At 53.4% G+C, this 21,506-nt stretch overlaps 1 long non-coding RNA gene across 2 annotated transcripts; it reads right to left on the bottom strand.

Moving 5' to 3' along the window:
• Window positions 1-1,973: 1,973 nt before the first annotated feature.
• LOC132325788 (uncharacterized) lies at window positions 1,974-14,098 on the bottom strand. Of its 2 annotated transcripts, XR_009486021.1 has the most exons (4): window positions 13,839-14,098; window positions 3,005-3,222; window positions 2,394-2,732; window positions 1,974-2,195 (listed from the first exon to the last, which is right to left on the bottom strand). It is a non-coding gene; the product is annotated as an uncharacterized LOC132325788 (long non-coding RNA). The 2 variants fall into 2 exon arrangements; XR_009486020.1 differs by having other exon boundaries at window positions 1,974-2,732.
• Window positions 14,099-21,506: the final 7,408 nt, after the last annotated feature.

Here is a 21,506-nt window from a genome sequence, read left to right as displayed (position 1 = left end):
CTTGGAAGCATTACTTTTGTTTGGGATGCTGACTCCCCGGCTTGACAGAACACAGACACAGCCCAGACCACCAGAAGAGAAGCTGGTAAAGCACCATTTCATCATGCTGCAGAAAAATGGGAGAGGATACTGTACTGCCCTGAGTGGTGGTACAGCCTTGTCCAGCCCTGCCTGCCCCCAGAGCCCCCATCTTCAGCCATTTCCTCTTGCTCATCTGCACTTCCCAGCACACATTGGTCTGTGATGCCTGGCTCTGCTCTTCCCTCCCCTCCTCGCCCTGGGGCAAGGATCACACAGCCTTCTGCTGATGCAGAATGTGTTGCAGGATACACCACCACTCAGAGCTGCCATGAGGTGTAAGCTTGAGTTGGCTGGAAAGCACTGGTATAAGCTGACCAACTCTACTGTGCCTAAGAAATCAAACTATCTCCACTCCAAGTGCCATCTCCAAACCAGTGCATACCACTCACAGGTTAAAGATGGGCCAGACTGTCATTCTGGTGTGAAGGAGGAAGAAAATGAAGGCAAAAAAGGATGGAAGTTTAAGTTTCCTTCACCCTAACCAAACATTATCACCATTCCAGCAGAGCTATGAAAGCAATGACACAAGGGACAGGCATTGCAGGTAAGTCTGCTCCTTCCCAGCACTCTGGACCTGCAGTCACTCTTCCCATGCCAAGCGCTGTTTTTAACTAGGTTTTAACTAGGCCATGATAAAATGTTTGGGTTGAACTTCATCTTGCTGGTTAGCTGCCTAATGCTGAAGTATCTAAGCAAATAGAGTTATAAAATATATAATTTCAGCCAAAATGATTCATCTACTTCCAAGAACATTGTAAGGGGAAATGCTTTGGTTTCTCTTGCTTTTGTTACAGAGAAATCTGATGACCTTTTCTTTGAAGAGCTCTTCAAGCTGCATGTTTTTGGCATGCAGACTTGAAGTTTGGCAAAAGGAGAAGCAGGGAAGGCCTTTGGTTTAGTCCAGATGCACCCTTTGCTGCCGCCAAACTTAGCCAAGCCTTTGAAATGTTCCGTTTCACATGTGCTCCCTTAAGGCAGTCTTATTGAGCTTACCGGCCCAATTCCCTAAAACTTTTCCCCTTTCAGGATGCACTGCAGCCAGGGGCTGAGCAGGATTTCTAGAGAAGCAAAGCTGTGGATCGCTGCAATCCAAATCACAAGTCAGGTCCATCCCTGAGACCAGGCAGCTCCTGCCACCTCACACCTGGCCCCATCCTGGCTCGGACAGAATGAGCAGTGCATGCACAGGCATTTGGGGAAAGGTGCTGACTGGACCAGGAGACAAACCCAGAAACTGCTATGAAGAGGGAGGATTTGGGATGGGAATTTGACTGAAGGGAAACTGGACTGAATCTAGGAGGGAAAAGGAAGGTGAACCTCCATAAGGGCTCAGCATGAAGAAATGCAACCAACTTAGAGCACAGGACAAGGCTGCAGCCCTGGAGAGAGCTGAGGAATCCCAAGAAGAAATGAGGAGAGGGGCAGGAGGAGGGGACAGCCACCTGCTGAGTATTTCCAGCAATAAATGAGGCAAACACTCATTTAAACCAAGGGGTGTTGGACAGCATTGCAGGCAGAGGTGACAGCCAAAAGGTGTGCAGGGAGCATAAGAGCTGACTTTGGAGGTGTCAGGACAAGACCACATCTGCAAAAAGGTTTCTTTTAACAGGAGGTATGAGGGGTAGCTGCATGTCGTGGAAATACACTGTGAGTGCTCCTGCTGGTAGGGGGTGAATCAGTCCTGTACCGTGATGCCCTGCTAGTGGGAACCAACAGAGCCCTTTAAGAGTGAGCTGAGAGTCTTCGAGAGGTGTGCAAGCTCCCCTCTCGGAAGACAGAGGAGGGAATTCACCAGAAAGTAATAGGCTGGAAATCAGGACACTGCTCCCAAACAGGGAGGGACACATCCCACACTCTGTGGTGCAAATGAAACACTCCAATGTGTCTGAGGCTCAGAATAGCACTATTTGTTTATTTATTTATTTTCATTGTGATGGCTCTGGTTTTGCTTGGAAGCAGCTGCACTGAAGTCTTCGCAGCTCTGAGGTCTCCAACCTCAGCTGTAGCCCAAAGGAGGGCAGAAGGTTTGGAGATCATCCAAGAAAACATTTGAAGCTTGTGAGCCTTGCTTCGCACTAGCATTAGGAGCCCCCTTCACAGTCATACTTCATTAGCTGTAGGAACTAGTGCAAACAGACTTTAGCCTTTCCTGGAACCACTGTTCTCCATGAATGAGCAGTCAACACTACCAGTCTCTGCTTTTGCTTTGTTTTTTCCCTCAAGGAGGAAAATTTCCCTACCACTTTCTTAAAAATAAAGAAATGCAAAAGCAACACACATTTAAAAAAAAAAAAAAAAAAGTCAGTGCTTACCCTCATAAAGCAGCAAAACCTTTTCATTTTTCTCCCAGAATCCCCCAGGAAGCCCAGAACAAATCCAGTCCCTTTTTCTTAGGAAGCACATCTCCTCTTCCTGATTTCATACCTAGGTAAGAGCAGAAAGTCTGTATTCAGGCTGTGTCAGCAGCATGGGGGTGGCTCGTCCATCTTCCAGCCAAGGTGCCAGCCAGTGACTCATCCACCACGGAAATCAGGGCACATGAAGCAGAAGAATGGAGAAAGCAGTGGTCCATGTCATTCCAAGTGCGTCACTTTGCCAGGAGATGGGGTCACAGGTTCTGGCAGGCCTGATGGGCAGAGCTGGACCTCAAGCTGTGGGGAAAATTATGAGGAAAATTTGTGCATGTGAGGGCCATTGGGAAAGGGAGCATTGGTGGGCAGCTCTCCCCTGAAAGGTTTTCTGCATGGAGTGGCTGCAGAGTATCTCTTGGAGCTTTCTTTTTTATTAGAATATCTTGAGTCAGAAGGGACCCACAAGGATCATCGAGTCCAAATTATAACCAAGTGTTGAGTAGTGAATTTTTTATTCAGCTGTAATAGCAGGTTCTGTATTCTGCAGAGAGCTTTTACCTTTTAATACAAACCTGAACTCCTGAAAGCTGGGCAGTCTGCCAAAATGCCCTCCCTCTTCCAGGCCTTCACTGTGAAGAACAAGGGCTGCCTCCTGGTCCCCAGGTCCTGCCCTGCCAGACAATCCCCTGCCATGGAGACTCCCATTCAGCACCATGGCCATGCCACCACATTTTGTTAGCAGGGCATTGTGGCCCACAGTGGGATCAGTGGTCCAGCTAGGGTGCTGAGCCTGCAAAAAGACAAGATGGTCATGAGCTACCTGGACTGTAGCTCCCAGGAGACAGAGCAGCGTCGATACCAGGTCTGTGTTTTAACCTCTCTCTCTAGAGGAAGGCTGGGCAGGCATCCAAACTGGGGTAATCCTCAGGAACTGCACAACCCAAGCGGCTTTCACAGGAGAATTTGGCATCAGAAGAAGGACCAGATGAGAGTTGGCTGCTGAAGTCCTTCTGCCCTCAACTTCTCCTCCACAGAGTGACTCCTGACAGCTGTTTCTCCATCTTTTCACCACAGCACTTTCAGTTTTGGCCAAGCCGAAAGATGAGCCTTTCCAGCCTCAAAGCTGGGAATCTGCCGAGGGGAGCAAGACTTTAGCAGAGATTATTTGCCTCACAAATTGATCTGAGAGCTCCTCCAAGGGGCAATGGCACTGCTAACCCACCATTTCTCCCCCCCGTGCGTATCCGCAGGTGTCTGCAGAGCTGTCAGACCTGTGATGCTCAGCAACCTCAGGCGTCTGCTCCACTTTCTCTGGGAGAGACAGCCAGGACACTTAGCTGAGCTCGAGCAGCTCCCACGCAGCGGGCCAGCGCTCAGTGCCAGGGGATGTGTGTGCAGAGCCAGCCGGAGGTAGAATTTGAGCCTGCTTTCTCTGAGACACTCCGGGCCAAGTCCAGAGGAAAAGGCGAAGAAAGGCTTTGCTGTCAGAGTCAGGGTTTACAACCAGCCGTAAATGGCCTTGGTCCCTAAAGTTCCCATGGTGACAGCCCTGATGGGAACAGAGCTGTCTCCTCTGTCCAGTCCCCACCAGCCCTTCCCAGGTCAGGGGCTGCAGTTGCCTGGCACAGCCTGGGTGAGCTCACACAGCTCCTGTACCCCTGAGATAGGGAACAAAGTGCAGCCCCAGCTCCGGGGGAGCAGCAGCCAGGGCACCTTGCACAGCATCCCTCTAGGTATGAGCTGCAAATGCAGCAGCTTTAGGCCTTGATGCTTCTCCTCCAGCTGAATACAGGGTTTGCTATTCACCTCCTTCCACTCAGGTTCCAACAGGCAAGAGATTGGAGACAGCAATGGATGGACCACCTCTCCATTGGACACAGGCACAGAAGACCTTCCACCAAGGTCAAAAGCAAGCTTTCTGGAGAGAAAGGCTGTTTGCAACACATGGACTTTGCTACAAGCTTCTTTCACTTATCTAGCTAGTTTTCTTTGCTGGTGTCTGGCCAACTTGACTTATAACTCTTCCCAAAATATGATATTCTTTGCTTGTTATATCAACTTGCTTACAGAAGGAGGAGAGGCCCTGAAGAGGCATCAGTGTGCAGTGCAGATCAAGGTTTGCCCCCAGGGAAAGCTCTCTTTGACCAACTGGGAGACCATGGGTGAATCACTTGGGTGTTCTGTGTCAAAGACTCATGTGCATTAAAAAAAAGACATAGCTTTTTGCCTGCTCTTGCTCTGTCTTCCATGCTCTTAGAGAAAAATCTTGTGGAGATAGATGGATGGACGACATCCCACCATGGGAGCTCCTCTAGATTCCCAGCAAGTGTGACTGGTCCCAGCAGACTATCCCTGCTGCGGACACTGCTGCCTGAGCCTATTACCCCTGACTCCCCACAGAGCTGATGGGAAGAAAAAGCATTTTTAGGACTTGACCAAGAGATCCTGTTTGATTCATCTACTTGAGGATGAAACAACTGATGCCCTGTAAGTGCTACTGGCTGCTCATGAAGTCCAGGACATCTTGGTGACGTTAGGTGTCGCCACTGCAGAGCCTGAGACGTGGTCAGACAACTCATGCTGGCCATGGCAGCTGCAGTTGGGATGCACAGATGGTGTGGCTCCGGTGAGTGAAAGAGCTGACTTTCCCCAGTCATCTCTCTGTGTGTAATTCCTCTTAAGGCAGAAGGCCTTGCCTTGGCTGATTATGGCATCACTGTGCAATGAACATGAGTCACTGCTGTAACAGGCTGAATTACGACTCCTTGCTCGCTGAGTTCAAAACAGAGGAAGGCAGCTTAAGCAAATGGAAGGGCCTGAGCATGTGAAAAATGTTCCCTTTTCAAAACTGCCATTAGCCAATTGGAAATCTCTGTATTTGGGCTGCAAGTCTATGCCAAGTCTCTGTCTGAGGCTCAGTTCAAACACTCAGGCTATATAATCCCTTCCAGTCTGGGCTCATAATGGAAATGCCAACAGACCGTTAAGCACAGCAGTACTGCCAGGTTTTGCTATAATTAAACACACACAGGAAAAGGTATAAATAACCAGGTTAAATTAAGGCAGGGGGCTGTGACTGAAGGGATCTCTGGGAAAGCCTGAAACCTGGTTGTGCCTGACTGGTTCAGGGGTGGTCGACGGGGGACTTGGGATTTGTGCCTGGCTCAGGTGAACCCTCTCTAGCAGATGCTGTGTATCAAAGTGAAGTCAGCTGGCAACAAGCCCCTGCAGAGCATGATGTTGCAGCCCCCAGGTCTGTGCTCCTGCCCTTGAGGAGCAGCTAAACCTTGTCTTACAGAAAGCCAGGTGACGGGGGAAACAGGAGCCTTGCTGCCTTCTGAGTCACACTCGACCTTGCTGGGTTTATTTGCCCTGTTGGGGGCCCATGTTTGTTGTTTGCCACCTTGTCGTCATTTCCACAACAACCAGGTGAAGTGGCCTGAGGAAATGATGATGCAGGAGCCATAGATAGAAAAGGTTAAATATATAGCAAAGAAAGAGTGGCAGAGGAGGCAGAGACTTCCTTCTGGGATGTTGGTTCCTGCAGACTACTCAGTCCACAGCCTGCAGGTTCCCCAAGGGAAGCACCTCTCTGCAGCGCACAGGCATCGCAAAGCGGCCAGCAGAGACACAGCGGGTTCCACTCTCTCCTCTCTGCAGATTGTTCCCACTTTGACATCCCAGCTGTCTGGCAATAAACCCTCCTGTATGTAAATGCTGGGGAAAGGGGGAACACCCCCAAAGAGGACACTGGCTTAGGTGTGCCAGCAGACAAGTAAAGCTAGAAAAAAGGCAGATTCACAAGAGAAACACTCCCAAGCCAGCCTTTTTCCCTCTGATGATGTGTGTAGGTAACACCACAGGAATGCTGCAGGACTCTCAGGGAAGGCAGTGTAGGCTGAAGGATGCACCAGTGCCACTGCACAGTCCCATCCTCACTCGGGGCAGCAGTGCCAGGTCCAGAGCTTTTCAGCAGAATTAGCTGCACGCACACATCCCTCATGGTTTTCCTCTTGTGACTTTAACTCAGCTTGAATGAGTTTTCTGGGCCAACTCTTCTAAATTTGTATCAGTATCCAGGGAGCTTTCGTAAATAGCACAGTAAATATTTGTTTTTGATATTTGTTTTTCAAAAAGACAATGAGGCAGCAGCCACACACCAGGACACGGCCACGCGTGCGACCTCAGGCGATCGCAGAGCTCACCCTGCATCCGAAAACCGAGGCTCGCTTTTCTGTCTAAAGAAATAACTTCCCTGGGATTCATGTGAAAAAGACCCCCTCCACTGAAACCAGATCCATGCATGTTCTAGCACATACACATTATTGTGTATGGTCGTATATATTTCTGACCAGAGTCATCATGCACCAAATCTTGCACTTTCCAAAAAAAGAAAAAGCTCATTTCCAGCCTGCAAGACCAACTCTGACCTCAGCTTGTGCTTCCCCAGCTGAGCTAATAACACTCCCAACCCCCAAAATATGGAGGCAGCTCAGAATGGAAATGTTAAAGAGCCATAATTCCAGAGGATGTGAATGGCTAATTCTGTACATTCAGATGAAACAGAGGGGAAATATACTGAATGGAGCCCATGTATAAGATCATATGAAATGTAAAAAGACTTGTTGTTCAGCGCACACACTGCCTCTTCAATCTAGTTCTGTTTAAATGCCCATTCTTTTCGTTTGGCATCTCCTTGTCCCTCGATGGCTGAATCAAAAGAGGAACGAAATAATGACACAAAGATTTTTAAAAACTCAGCTCCAGCTGCAGCAGGGAGAAGCCTGAAGCGAAACGTGAGAGCGTACAGCTCTTTGTTAAGGCTTCCTTGGCTATAGAATATGGTATATGAAACGCCTGGCGGATCCCATTTGGTCCTATGGAGGGAGAGCTCTTAAGGTGGCTCTCTTTGGTTTGTGGAGGATTGCGGGAAGCCTTCCCCACATTTGCAGGCAGCAAGCGTCCCACCTGCAGAGACCCTAGGGCCCAGATGGTTCCCCCTCCCAGCACCCCGGGGGCCCAGGGCACTCTCTCCCCTGACAGTGGGTGGTCCAGCCTTTTTTTGTCTTTTCCTTCATTGTAGCTGCCACCTTACATCGGGAAACCAAACTCAGCACTTCTTGTTGGGAGACGGTTCCAATTTATACAGATTTCTAAGAAATAAATACATTTTATTCCATGCCTCTAAGGTATTTTAGCATGCCAGGCTGGCAGAGCCACACATGCAACTGCTACAAAGTGTTGGTGCCAGTGGAGAGCAGCTCGCAGTCCCCAGTCAGAGCTTTTCCCAAACTCTGCATTTGGAAGTTGGTGGAACAGTCGATGCCCTGATGACTGCAGGGACCACAGTGTCACCATCCCAGCAGGGCTGGGACAGAGCTGGGGCAAGGCTCCTGTCACCTCCATATCTCCAGCAGCCACGTGAATGTTCGGCAGGTCCTTGCACCAGATGCCTCACCATGGCCTCCTTGCAAATGCTGCCTTCTGGGACAGGGCATCACCCAGAGCATCCACTTCTGGAAAGGAAAACCACCATTGCCTCAGCTCTCTGGCAGAGGAGAAACCAGGGAGAGATGGTGTGGTGCAGAGGAGGAGGCTTCCGAGAGTGGGGCCAGCTCTCCCCACCAGTCTGCCACTCAGTCTCTTGGCCAGTGCCATGAACAGCAACACCAAAAAACATCCAGTAAGGGCTGCGGTGACCGGCTCCCCACAGCTGAGAATCTTGGAGCCATATTGCTTAATCTAAACAAATGTTAAGTGAACATCAACAATTCATTTTCCGTGGGCTGAATACTTTTCCTCTCTGAGGCTCTTCCAGCAGCTGTGGCTGATTTCCGCTTATGCCCAGCATGCGTTCCCCAGGACCCCCCACCTTCATGGTCACCATGGTGGCTCTCAGCATGTCTACTCACAGACACCAGCCCTTGGCACATGCTGGGAGTGGGCTCTTTCCAGGGGTTCCCTGGGGGAAAGCTTAGTGATGCTGGCATACCCTGAGCTAACATCAGCACTGAAGGCCCAGTATGCAACCTGTGCACCTGGACAGGTATGAAAATCACTCCTCAGCATTGAAGGATTCTCTGTACTCTGTGTTACTTGGGAAGTGGAGTCCCTGTATGTTGTGCCTACCCCACCTCACAGCTGCTGGCACCACAGCAGCAGTACAAGCCGAGTGCCATGCCTGGACAGGCAGCAGGACACTTCCCTGCTGCAAGGAGCACAGGTCTGCCCTGCTCAGGTCTTTGCCTGCCACGAGGATCATTGCAAAGCACCAGGGAGAAATTTCCAAAGGCATTTGGTCACCCGAGTGCCCCTGGCTATCTTCGCTGAATCCCTGAGAGGAGGGGTGCCATGACCACTGCTGCCTGCTGCCAGGGCTGTGCCCTGGCCACGTGTGCTGCTGGGGGACATCAGGAGACACGTCACCTGCCTGTCCCGGGGGCTGGTAAGGAGCAGCACGTTCCTCCACAGCCACTGAAGCCACCTCATGATGCCTGCACGCGTGGCTGCCAGAAGGCTGTCATAGTGCAAGGGAGGACAGCCAGAGGGGCCATGTGATCCCCTCGCTGCTATTCCTGGTGCCCCGTGAGGCTGGAGGACTGTCACACGGAGTGAGGATCACCCGGCTGTAGCGTACAAGCCAGGTGAGTCCAGCTGTGTTGACAGCAAATTCCTAATTAGTTCATTACATCAGATGGCCAAACACTCAGAGTCATTACAGTCGTTACCCGAGGATGGCCTACGTGCCCGGCAGGGCGTGCTCCCCCAATCCCTGCTTCCCGAAACAGGACTGGGAGAGCCAGACAAGCTCACCCTGGAAAAGGGACATGCTGTGTGGTGTGCCCAGCAGGCCAACAAGCTCCAGGTCCCGCAAACCACATGGGGAAAACCCAGCGAGACAAAGTGCCAGGCACGCAGCAAATGGCCTGACTGTGGCTGTCCTACATGGCAAGGTCTCATCCTGCCCGTGCATGGATGTGGAGTGGGTGCCCCCACAGCCACGGGGACCTGAGCACACGATGGTGCACAGCACACCAGCTGCCCCATCCTGCTCTCCTCCACCTGAGACTGCAGGCAGGCATTATCCCGTCCTTTCCAACCGCTGTCTGAGGACAGAGATCTGGGCACGCATTTGGGTGCCCCTCAGCAAAGAGGTATCAGGGCAAGCTCCCTGTGTGCAGGTTTGCAGAGGGATCCTCTCCCCGGGAGCTCAGCCTGACACCACGTGAGTGCCGGATGGTGGGTCAGAGCCCTGCCACACACCCACTCCTGCAGCACCACAGAGCAGTGGCACTGCTGCCTCAGAGGTAGCACAGGCAGGTTTGGCAGGGATTTATGTATCTTGGAGTAGCTTTCCCTGTGGTGGTAGCTGGAAGTGATTCTGAATACTTAGCTGGCTTAATATGAAAACAAGAATCCCTGGATTGACAGCTTGTCCAAGCAAGGCACCGTTTGAGTTCCTGGCAGCCAAGCAGTGAGAACTAAGGCTGGTCACAGGGTGGAGGTAGGAAACTGCAGGCCCAGCTGAGCAGCTGGGCTCTGCTCCATGCTTCATCTGGACTTTAGATGCTCTTCTTTCCTCGAGCCAGGTTAACGCAGAGTGGCAGGATGTGCCCTCATCCTCCCTGGGCTTGAGCCCCATCAGGGCCTGTGATGCCAGTGGCTTGAAGGTGCTGCAAAGTGCAAAACCAGGCAGGGACCTCCTGCCCATCACAATGTGGAAGCATCTATGTCACTACAGGCTCTCCTGTCCTCGTCCTGCATCCCCTCACAGCCCCAGGGGCACCTCACGCCACTGGATGGAGAGTTCTTCTCTTGCCTGCTCTCTGGATGAAGGATCATGAAAGATCCAGGATGCCACTGAAGCACAGACACCTTTAGAGTAACCACCTCCCAGCACACAGCAATCCTACCTAACTGGTTCAGACAAGGGGTGATGAAAAGCCCTCTGTCCTGCTGAAACCACTGTGGGGATTTAGGTCAGGCAGGCGGGATCATCCAGGCAAGAGCAGGACCAATGTGCCTGAACTGGTGCCCAAACAGTTCCAAAGGCACCACCAGATCTGCATGACATCATTCCTGGGGCACAGCTGGCCATGCTGAAGGGGTCAGTGCTCCAGCACCATCCTTGCCATCCCCTAAATAACGTGGGTGCTGCTGAAAAATGGGGCCCAGCCACTGCAAGCACTGTTCTGGCACTTTCTGTGGGGTCCCTGGCCCCACACCTCAGGACAGCTCTGCTCCTGCATAGTGGCATGGGGGTGGCACATGGGTAAGTACCCCCAGAAGGAAGTGGATCAATGTGCTACTTGGAAAAGACCTTCTCTCTCCTGGAGAAGCACCTCTCTCAGAGTCTCATCCAACGCTCCCCAGAAGGCAACCTCACCAATGCCGGCAGACAAAGCTGCCTCTGAAGGAAATTTCATCCCCCATGTGACAGAATGAGCAGGGTGGATAGGAAAGCAGCGATTGCCCCAGCTCACTCCCTGCTGGGAACAGCAAGGGCTGGTTCCTGGTGCATTGCCACACGATCCACACCCGCCCTAGGGGGAGAGGGAAGCTGTAGGGCTGTGCTCAGTCACTTCTTCCGCTCAGTCACCCTACAGCTGTGCCAGTGAAGCTATTGTCCTGGTCCCTACAGTGGGAAATCCCAGATCCAGCTGGAAATGACCAACACGTAAAGTCCCAGGTGAGCCTCGGAGGCCCCAGAAACAAACAACAAAAAAAAGGGCTTTTCCTCTCTTTATATCAAAGCACCAAGCAGACCTCACTTCCTGCCTCTGCCACCAAATATCAGGGAGTTACTCAGCTTCTTCTCCTGGCTTTCCCCACCAAAGGGGATCTCTGATGCAAGTGGTGGGTCATTGGAGAGCAGGATGTGGGGCTGTGAACATGCCCCAGGGCACAAAGAAGCTGCAGGAGAAGAGGATGTCCCGGCACTGCCCTGCGAGGCCGAGCATGGAAACGGGCAGCAGGGAGTTTGCTGACCGCACGGGGCGGCTGTGCCCGCCAAAGCCCAGCCTGCTCCCGGCACCCCACCCTGGGAATGCCCACAGGGCACCGAGGGGCCCAAGGAGAGTAGCGCTGGGCCACGCTGGGGCCACAAGTCACGGTGGCAATCCGGCGTTAAACCCGTGCGGTCCCGCTCGCCCGTGGTGCGGGCAGCCGGGCGGGGCGGCGGTGCCGGTGCCGGTGCCGGTGCCGGAGCCATCTCCATCTCCTCGAGGACACCTTAACGGCGGTGCCCGCGGGCGCCTCCCGCCGCCCGCCCCGCTCGGCTCCCGCCGCTCCTCGCGGGGAAGCAGCTGACTCGGGGCGGCTGCCAGCGCTGCTGGCTGCTGGATCCGGCCGCGGCAACGTGCAGCCCGACATGTAAACCGGGCAGGCCTATGCTAATGGCGGGGGGAGGGTGCCTGGCGCAGGGGCGAGGGGGACGGAGGTGGAGGCCGGAGCACAGCCAGAAAATTCCCCCCCCTCTCCGCCCCCCCGCTTCTCCATCACCACCTCCCCGCATCCATCTGCCTCCCCTCCTCCTCCTCCATTCATAAAATCCGGGCGGCACTGCCACCTACCGTAGCTGCGACGGCCGGCCCGCCGCTCCGCTCGGCCCGCGGGCAGCCCCCAGCCCAGCCCCCCTGCCCCCGGCACCCAGCCGCACCCCCGGGCCCTGCCCGCGGCTCCCGGCCCCACCGCCAACCCCGTCCCAGCAGCGTTCCCGAAGCCCACACCAGACTTCCCACGGGGCGGAACGGCAATCCTGTCCTTGCCCTTAACACCAAGTTGGGGTCTCTCCGTCCAGCCCCTCACCCCAGCTTCAGGTGTATCCCAGCTGTATCTGGGTGGTCTCCTCGCCACCGTGGGGTGAGCACCGCTGAGAGCTGAGCAGTCAGCCCCACCGCCGCCCAACCTGCTGGAAATCAGAAGACAGACGGCAGTATCCTACCTATGCTGTCTGTTTTCCCACCCATAGGGAAACCCCCAGCTCCTGTTTTCAAGCACCTCCTTAAAACCACAAAGCCCTCTCTCGGCACGGGGGAGATAGAGGAGATAAAAGCCTGAGACAAGTCATGGGCCTTAGGTTTCAAAAAAAGAGATTAAAGTAGCACATACCCGCCAGAAGAAGGGTGAGTGAAGCCATCAGTCATAGTCCCTGCTCTGGAAGAAACCCAAGCAACCCCCTCCAGGAAGAGACACTGAGGGGCAGCCCCTTTTCCTCGGCAATCCCTTTCCAATTTCCCACTGGGGAGGGCCGAGACTCCCACCGCCCTCTCCTTGAAGCGTTCTGCTCTCCCTTCTCGGCACACAATGGGGCAAGCCCTGCTTGGGTCTTATCCCACATCCCTTACCCCAACACCCACAGGAATAAACTGCTGTGCTTTCCCACACCAGGAGACTCTCCCCAGTCCCGCATGACTTTCTTTCCCTCCCTCCTTCCCTCTCCCCTAACAAAGGATAGATATCCCCAGTCAGTAAAGACGGCAACCCCACATCTCAGTGGGAAGTGAGCAGCCCTGCAGGGCAGCACGGGCCGCACCTCCAGGCTCATGGACGCATGAATGGGAGCAGCAGGCTCTCTGGCCAGGTGTCCCCCCGGCAGCATTTCAGCTCACACCAGCCTCCCTCTTTGTTCACCACAGTTCTCTCCACCAGGACTAAAGCCTCGATGAAGTGGGAGAAAGGGAAGAGGGGGAATTTGGACAGGCCCAACAGAACCTGCACGCGGGTCAGCGTGTGCAATGCCTGTGCAGGTGGAAGACCTTGTGCTTGAAGCTGAATGGGGAACACTGAGCATCTCTACAGGGAACAGAGGGAGGGAGGGAGGGAAGTAGGGAGGGAGAGAGGAAAAAAAAAAATCTTGTGAGTGCAGAGTTTGCAAAATGAGCTGGTGGTAAATAGCTGGAGGATAGACAGCGTCTCTGTACGTGAGGCGCAGCACGGAGAACTGCACCTGAGCGAGGCTGGGCCACTGCTCGCTCCAGCATCACACGTCACTCACTGATGCATCCTCCTCCCCAGCCTGCTCTCTCTCTGCACCAGCTCCCCCGCCTCCACCACAAAAATGCAGTGGGAAAAATGGGTTCTTCCCCACACTCAGTGCAGCCACAAAGCAGAGAGCAGGGAGAAGCACAACTGAACTTGATTCAAGGTCCAGCAGGTGCCTGCCAAGGGAGATTCAGTATCACGAACCTCCTGATCCCCTTTTCCTGCTGGGAACCCACAGCCCTTTGAGCTCAGTGTCTCCTCACGCCCCCGCTCAGCTGCTTTCTTCCCTGAGCAATGGCAGCCGTGTTTGCCAACACTCCCTGCTCGCTAGTGCTGCTATCCAAGGCCCTTTGTTCCCCTCGTCGTGCAGCCTTCCTTCGCATTCCGCGGCCAGACGCTGAGGCCCAACACAACTCATCTCACCTGGGGTGCTCCAGACGGGAGACCACCAGCTTTCCGTCCCTCCTCTGAAAGACCAGGCAAAACTCACACAGCGCCTGGAAAACGTGTCTCCCTCCTTACGTGGGAAAAGGAAGAGAAGCCATCCTTTCCCTGGAGAGAGGCGCGCTCAGGGGGGTCGGTGACAGCACACCCTGCCCCTCATTTGCAGTTTGGCGAGGCGTGCTCCCCAGGCCCGCCGGGATCGCCGGTCCCACGGGCGGCAGCCGGCGGTCCCGCCGCCCGGTTCCGTGGGAAGGCATCCCGGCACCCGCCTGACACCCTGTGGCCGCCTGCCGCCTTGCAGGGACGTGGAGCGGGATGGGGATGGGGATGCTGCGTGGGAGAGGGCACACAGGGTCTCTTAGCGGAGCAAAGCTGACAGGAGCAGGGAGAAACCACAGACCGGGCACATGCCTGACTCCTGCCACCCGCCATGCAGGGATGAAATGCTGCATACTTTAATAAAGCAGCACACACGCGTCCCAGCAGTTTCCATAAGTGCCCATGGATTCAGCCCAGCACGTCCAGAAGGAAAAGAATTTCAATTTACTGCTAGCTGATGCCACAGACTGATATGAGTGTGCAGGACCTCTTGCTCTAGGGCAGCACGTGACAGCAGGGGCTGCTATAATAATGCCCCAACAGATGGGAGGCTCCTAAGAACATCCACATGGGTTTCAAGCCCCCCAGAGACACTTCCCTAACGCACAGCAAGGCCTTTTCCCTGCTCCTCCCTGGCTTTACTCACCTGCTGCCAGAAGGATGAATTTCTACTTTCCAAAGCACAAGGGCTGGGGTCTCTGCAGAGGCTGCAGTAAAACATTGCTATTTGCACACCACCGACCCCACAGGGCGCCCACTTGTTGCAGCCTCATGTGAGGGTCACAGTGACCACGTGTGGCATGTGTCCCGCCCAGGTCGGCATGGGGGACACCCTCGTGCAAGAGTGCCGCACCCTGGCAATTCCCATTGCTCAGCGCTAAGCCTGCAGCATGGCCGAGGCACCAGCAGCAGCTATGCCGCTGCAGGACCCCAGCCCAGGGAAATTCCTGCAGCAGCGGTGGGTGGAGCTAGCACTCACCCTTCTTAGGGAAGTGGGAGGAATAGCTCCGTGTGGTGCTCCAGGGGAGTTACTGATCCTGAGCAGCCTTCCCTTTTCTCATCCCTGGAAAAGCTGCCAGTAGACTGGGGGCAGGAGGAGGTGAAGGTGTTTTTCTTGAGAGATAAGCCTCCTTGGAGCAGGAGGCCCTTGCTCCAGATGATCTCCTAGGTAACCCAAATGAAGCCCTGCAACCTCGATAGGAAAGCTTATCTCCATTTAGGAGGGAGTCCTTTGTGTACTCTTACTGACCTGCCTCCTGTCTCCGTTTTACAAACCCCAGTGGAGGTCCCACCCTTCCTCCTCTCAAGGCCTTGAAAGGAGTCCTCCAAACCTCACCAAGCATGGCACATGGCTGCCGGCTTGATTCTCCCGCAGGAACATCAGCCGTGCCCAGGGAGCTGGTGATCCCTGCTCACGGCATTCATTCCTGGCCTCCCCTGGGCATCCACAGCTCCGCAGCCTCTGCAGGAGAAAGGCCGTGCCTCATTCCCAGGCCTTCTTGGGGCAGAGCTCCCCCTTGCTGAGAGCTCATTGGCAGCGGGGCAGCGAAGCCATCAGCTGCTTTCTCTGCCCTGACTTTCTCTGGCAGCAGCTTGGAGAGATTTTGACCTGATACTCTGCCCCCCCACATCTCTCTGGCTGGAACCCAGCGGGAATAAGCGGAGACATTCAGATGATGCATCGCAGGGGAACCATTTTAATTAAAAGTGATGCTCTGGTCAGCGGGGTACGGACTTCTTTGGGAATATAGGGAGGAGAAGTGAGCTGGGTGAGTGATGGAGGGGGGGTTGAGGAAATGTGCCTTGTCAGGGTTAGCCCTGAACTCAGCAGCTTTGCCAGGGAAGTGGAAAGTGTCAGGGCGAGCTCAATCCTCAGAGGCCTTACCGTGGGGCTGGTGCTCTTGGCAATGCTTAACAGTGTCCTGAAAGCCTGGTGCAAACTGGGTATGCCCTCCCCCGAAACTCAAAGCATTTGCTGCTCCCCGAATACCAATCCCTTTCCCAGCAGAGAAGGGGGATGCCTGAGCACTGCTTACGGATGTTTAGGGGTACAGGGACCTCGTGTTAACTCTCTAGCTCTGCCAGAAAAGAACTCTAAAAGCTCAGCAGGGCCCTGCACCAGGTGGATTAGTGCAGCAAAGTGGGGTGCCACCACAGCCACAGCCACCTCCTGTAGGTGGGAATCACCACAAGGCCCGATGTCCCGCTGCAATCTCAGCGGCTGTGTTCACAGCTCTGCTGGCAGAGGGGATCCATCACTGCTGGAGTGTTAAGACCAGAAATTACTTGTGAGGGTTTGAGGAAGAATTAGGCAAGGGGATTCTTCTTCACACAGAAGTGAGGAATTCCCTGGGGCTGGGAGGCTTGAAAGAGGGCCAAGCCCTGGTGTCCATCCTAAAAAGCCTCTCTTAGGCTGGTTTTCTAGCTAGAGCCTAGTCCATCCTGGGCACCTTCCTGCCTTCAAGAAGGATGCTCTGGGAAAAGCTCCCAGACACCAAACCACACAATTCTAAATTACCAGGAATGTTTTTCCATTCAAATACCTACTGGGTCTGTTTTCTGCTCCTGGAAAAGCCATGGTAAACCACATCCAAGCCCTGCATGCTGCACCTGCCCACAGCCATATCCCTGGAGGAGCCAGAGGTGGGGCAGCCTCCAGCCTGGCGCAGAGGCAGGTGCCATGATGGTGAGAAGTACCACACTCCTGTCCCAGCAAGGATGCATCCCACCTTCCCACCTTGGCTAGCAGTAGCCTGGCCATGTGGCCAGCCACATAAACCACAATTACATCGCAGGTAACGTGGGGAGCATTTCCAGCCTGCTCTGCTGGTTGCTGTGAAGAGCCATATTTACCAATCAGCAATAGCAAGACAGAGGGAGCATGGGAGGAAGATGGGTGGCATAGGATGGAGGTGGGGAAGTTATGCCACTGGACCATGGCAATGCCTGGTGAGACAGCGAGGAAAGGGTGGAGAGCGACTACGTGATGCTTCTCAGGGAGAACTGATCTTATTAATAAAAGCTGCTCCTTCCCAAGGTCTTGATAATCTCTCCTGCTGCAGATTATTTACAGCTGTGGAATTTAATACTCCAATGAACAAAGCTCTCTGAAGCACAGAGGGAGCAAGCAGACTGTTAACCCTTCTGCATGGCAGCAGGGGCTTTCGGCTCAGGTTTGATGTCTCAATGCAGCTGAGCCACAGGCTGCCACAGCCCCAAGAGATCTCAGCACCTATGAGGCCAGCACCCAAGCCAGGCTGAGACGCAGTAGGTCAACTCAGAGGCCATTCAAACTCCTGGATTCTGTTAATTAGAAAGGCAGGCCAGTGAATAGTGCTCAGAGGCAGAACTTGGGCAGGGCTGGGGGGCTGTGTTGCCAGTGAGGTGTTGCTGCATTACACCACCAGGTAACCACTTGACCTTACAGGTACTGGGTCAATAAACTCAGCCTCCAGGGTGAGGAGATTGTCAGCCCTAGGTAAGTTATCCACCCCTGACATTCAGTTTGAGGTGGGTAAAACTGAATCAGCTGAGACCTGGGAGCCTTGCTGCGAGTCTGCAACACTGCTGGGGACACAACTGCAGCACAGCCCTCCTGCTGCCTTCCCCGGGACCAAAGAGCCCATGGCTAAAGTAGATGCATTAGTATATGCTCTGCAATGTAACCCCTTCCTCAGAGTGTCTTGAAATCTGGTGCATCTCAAGAGGAAGGCATAGGAACCATCAGACTATGCTTATTGCCTTAAATACAGGTGATTTGGAGGGGGAGATAATAGGGTGGGCTTGAGGCACAGCCTGCCGAAATCAGAGGTGAGAGGGATGTACAGGAAGGACTGGGTAATCATATGGGCTTGTCCCACCAGTGCGTGGTCCTGGTTTGAGTGTAGGCATTGCTGAATGGAATGGGCACAAGACAGCAGCTAGGGTAAGGTGTGGGCTGACAGATGGAGAAAGAAAGGCAAACACCAGCCTCACCTGCATGCTAAAATCCACTGACCACTCCATAACAAAGTGGCAGGTTTTGGAGCCATGACTGCAGCCTGGGTTTGGTCTGCACCTCTCTCAGCATGCCTGTACTTCAGACATTCCCCAAGGACCCCACAAATTGTTGGCCTAGTTCTGCATAGCATCCTTTAAAGGGTCAGAGTAGCATCCCTGCCATAAACTAGGTAACCATAATCTCTAAGACATGATAAACAGCCCATATCCACCCCCCCCTAGTCCATGTAGGAAAAAGCAGAATTCATGTGGGATCTTTTGTCCCCACAGTCAGTAAAAGCCTGGCTGCTGAAGTGCAGGAAACACAAAGCTTGTGCACCAAATCTGGAGTCCCTTGGGGTGGTAGTCCCTTTATATCTCAGCAGCACACAGCCTTTGCACAGTACCAGAGCAGCACAGAACACCTGCCCTAAAACCTCAGCATATGCCTCCCAGGTTATGCAGCCCCACTGCTCTGAACTTCAACCCCTCTCCCTACAGTTCCTCTCCCTGCCCTGTGATGCCATCTAGCAAGGATTGCTCAGGGCTCTTCCCCATCCTTCAACCACCCACAAAGGAGTAGCTGGAGGTTGTAGAAAGTAGTTTAGCTCAGCCTCAGGTGGCCCAAAATTTGCACAGGACAGCCCATCAATGCTGCATTTCCCCATTCTTAAAAGTCTTAATGTTTGTTCAGCTTCCCACAGAAACACAAGGTACTGCCTGCCAGCCATCACTCTGCATTGGCAGTGTTCTGCCCTTGAGTTTTCCTGCAAGTAAGGCAGGCTGGCAAAGTGGAGGCACCAGCAGTGAAGGGAGCACAGAGAGTAGGGGAAGCGTGTATCCCACCCCCCAGAGCCTGATGGGTATTTGGAGATCCTCCCCTGCAGGCAGGAGGACAGCCTGGGTTCCCTCTCCCCCAGGTTCCACTGCCTGAGCTGTCAAGCCTTCATGAGGAAACTGCCTCTGCAGGGCTGCATTTGATGCCCTGGAGGTCCCCATGTCCTCAGCCCACCCCACTGCAGGTGAGGGCTCCTGGGAACCTATTCCTCTTCCACAAGGCACAGCCAAGGCAAAGTGTAGGACTTGTGAAGCCAGTTAAACCAGCTATTTACAGATGTTAGCATTACAAAACATGGATTGGAGGCTTCCTGGAGCTGTCTAGAGCCTCTGGAAGAATGTCCAAGAGCCAAGAGTAAGGCCCTGGAAACAAGGGCAAAGATAATATCTACCACCCTACCACTTCCTCTCCTCACTTTCTACTTCTCCAAGCAGACTTTTCTGGAGCCTTTCCTACCCTTTTCCAGACACCCACAGGGAATCTTGAGCATTGTTCTGAAGAGGAAAGTAAACATGATTAGGAGTAAAGCTCAGGTGGCTGGGCAGCACACAACCATTGTCTTTGCTCCAGTCAAGCACAAATACAAAACCCCAAAAGCTTGTCCTGCAGAAGTATAGGTTGGTCCTCCTGCACTAGAGATGGGTACCACCTTCCCAAGCCTCCCGTGCGTCCCAGGCAGATGCTCAGGGTGAAGTATGAAAGGTCAGGACAAAACAGCACCTGAAGGCCCTCAGCAAGGCTCCCTTAGGGATGGCCTGAAGCACAAGAGTGAAAAACACATTCTGGTCTGTTCAGGTTTTGCCATCCCTGGTGAGCCTAGGGTGGTCTGGTGTTGTCAGTGCCTCCAGGGAAGTGCAACTGCGCCATCAGAGTGGACTGGGCATCACTCACCCCACTGTCCCTCTCTGTGCCCCATTCCAACACGTGGTGCCTGTTTGAGTGAGCAGCACCAGGCTTGGCAGGACCAGGACATCAGGGAACACCTGAGCTCCTATCCCCTGAACACAGAGGGTGAAACACACCCCCCTGCAGTACGTGCCACCCCTAATGTTTGACTGCTGCTTTCCCAATCCATATTACTCATTTTGGAGCCAAGAAGGGAGCACCATGACTTCCAATCACTGCATCATATTGCCCCAGAAATGTAAGGAAGATTTACCTCATCCATGGTCAGCATCCAGTCTTACAAGCTAGAGCAACAAATCTTTTCATCCTAAGAGAGGTATCTAACATGGGAAACCACATTGTGGTGCCATAGTCACAACTGGGGGCCATCAGAGGAAGACATTTTTGTCCATGTCCTGGCCTTGGCCCTGGGGAATGGTCACCAGTGCCCCTCATACTCCACACCCATAGCTATGATGAGCAGCTCATTTGAACTAGAGGGCGAGCTGGATATGGGGTACAGCCTTGTAACAAAAGACCTTCACAGGCTCTGCCTTAGGCCATGCTGTTCCTTGGGGCTTGCATGTTTATTTTTAAGGAGCTGCATTTGGTTCATGGAGTTTATAGCCTTCAGACGCTCACAAAACAAGCTCATATTTCCAAGGCCCAAGGGACAGCCTGTCTTTGGTGTCTATGCCACAATAACTGGGCACATCACTCCCCTGCCCACACACTGGGAGGGTGTGTGTACTATTCACCGAGCACACTCACTGTAGCCAGCATGGAGGTCAGCATCCAGGTTCATTTCGAGCTCTCTTGAGCAGTGAAGCCCTGGTGCAATGAACTTCATGAGGCATCTTGTGTTTTGGGTAAAAGGAAAAATGAAAAAAAAGGTAATTTTATTTCCTCTGGCAGCCTGTTTGATTGAATGCTGCCTCTACTGCACTCTCACAGAAGGTGAATGGATGTGCCTGATGTGTTTTCTCCACATCCTTCTTTTTATCCTTCTGTCATGAGCCCTCATTAATCTTTCTTCTTTCTAGGCTAGACACTCCTGAGCTTTCCAATTCTATTTTCTTGTTAGAGGGTGCATCTGTGACAGGCCTAGGAAAATTTCTATCCTCTCTCCTTGATAAGTTCTGAGATAAGCTGACTAGCCCAGCATGCTCACTTGAGGCTCCACCACTGCAACAGCATTCAGACTAGATTCAGTGTCATTCAGCACCCCATTTCTTAGAACAGGAGAAACTACTCAGAAAATGAGGTGACAAGGCTGTAGTTCATGCTAATGCACTCAGGGGAGAGCCCTTTGGGCAGTGACCACACAAGTTGTAACCCTGGGGCTCTGTCCTGGCAGCGCTGCCAACCCCTCCCCCTTCCCTCACTCCCAACTCTTTTCCCCCTTTACCCCTCTGCATTTCCCAGTGCAAGTGTCCAGCCCATTGAATTTCCCTGATGGACACTCTTCCCCTGCCCTTGTCTATCTTGAACAATTGCTGCGGGATATAAACAAGTGTCCAGCTGTTTCCCTGTCCTTTTTGCTCTTCCTGGGTCATGTCAATCCTAGACAGTCCAGCCACACTCAGATGAGATGCAGACACCTTAAAAAAATGACAGCCCTCACTTGTCTCCTCAGAAGGGCTAAGCAGGGTCCTGCCACTGCTTCTGTGGGCGGCTGGGTGGAAAATGCTGCTCAGCTTGCAAACCTGAGGCTTTGCATGCCTTCCCCTCAGGGAAGGAGATCTGGCATCTGCCTCTAGATGGAAGACCCTAGCAAGGAGTGACAATGCATTCTGAGGGCTTGTTTTGCCTCAGGAGAGTGGCCCAGCTCAGGGCTTCGCAGGAGA

The sequence above is a fragment of the Haemorhous mexicanus genome, chromosome 3, assembly GCF_027477595.1.
Source record: "Haemorhous mexicanus isolate bHaeMex1 chromosome 3, bHaeMex1.pri, whole genome shotgun sequence".
Lineage (NCBI taxonomy): Eukaryota > Metazoa > Chordata > Aves > Passeriformes > Fringillidae > Haemorhous > Haemorhous mexicanus.
This window is presented reverse-complemented; position numbering and strand designations above follow the sequence as displayed.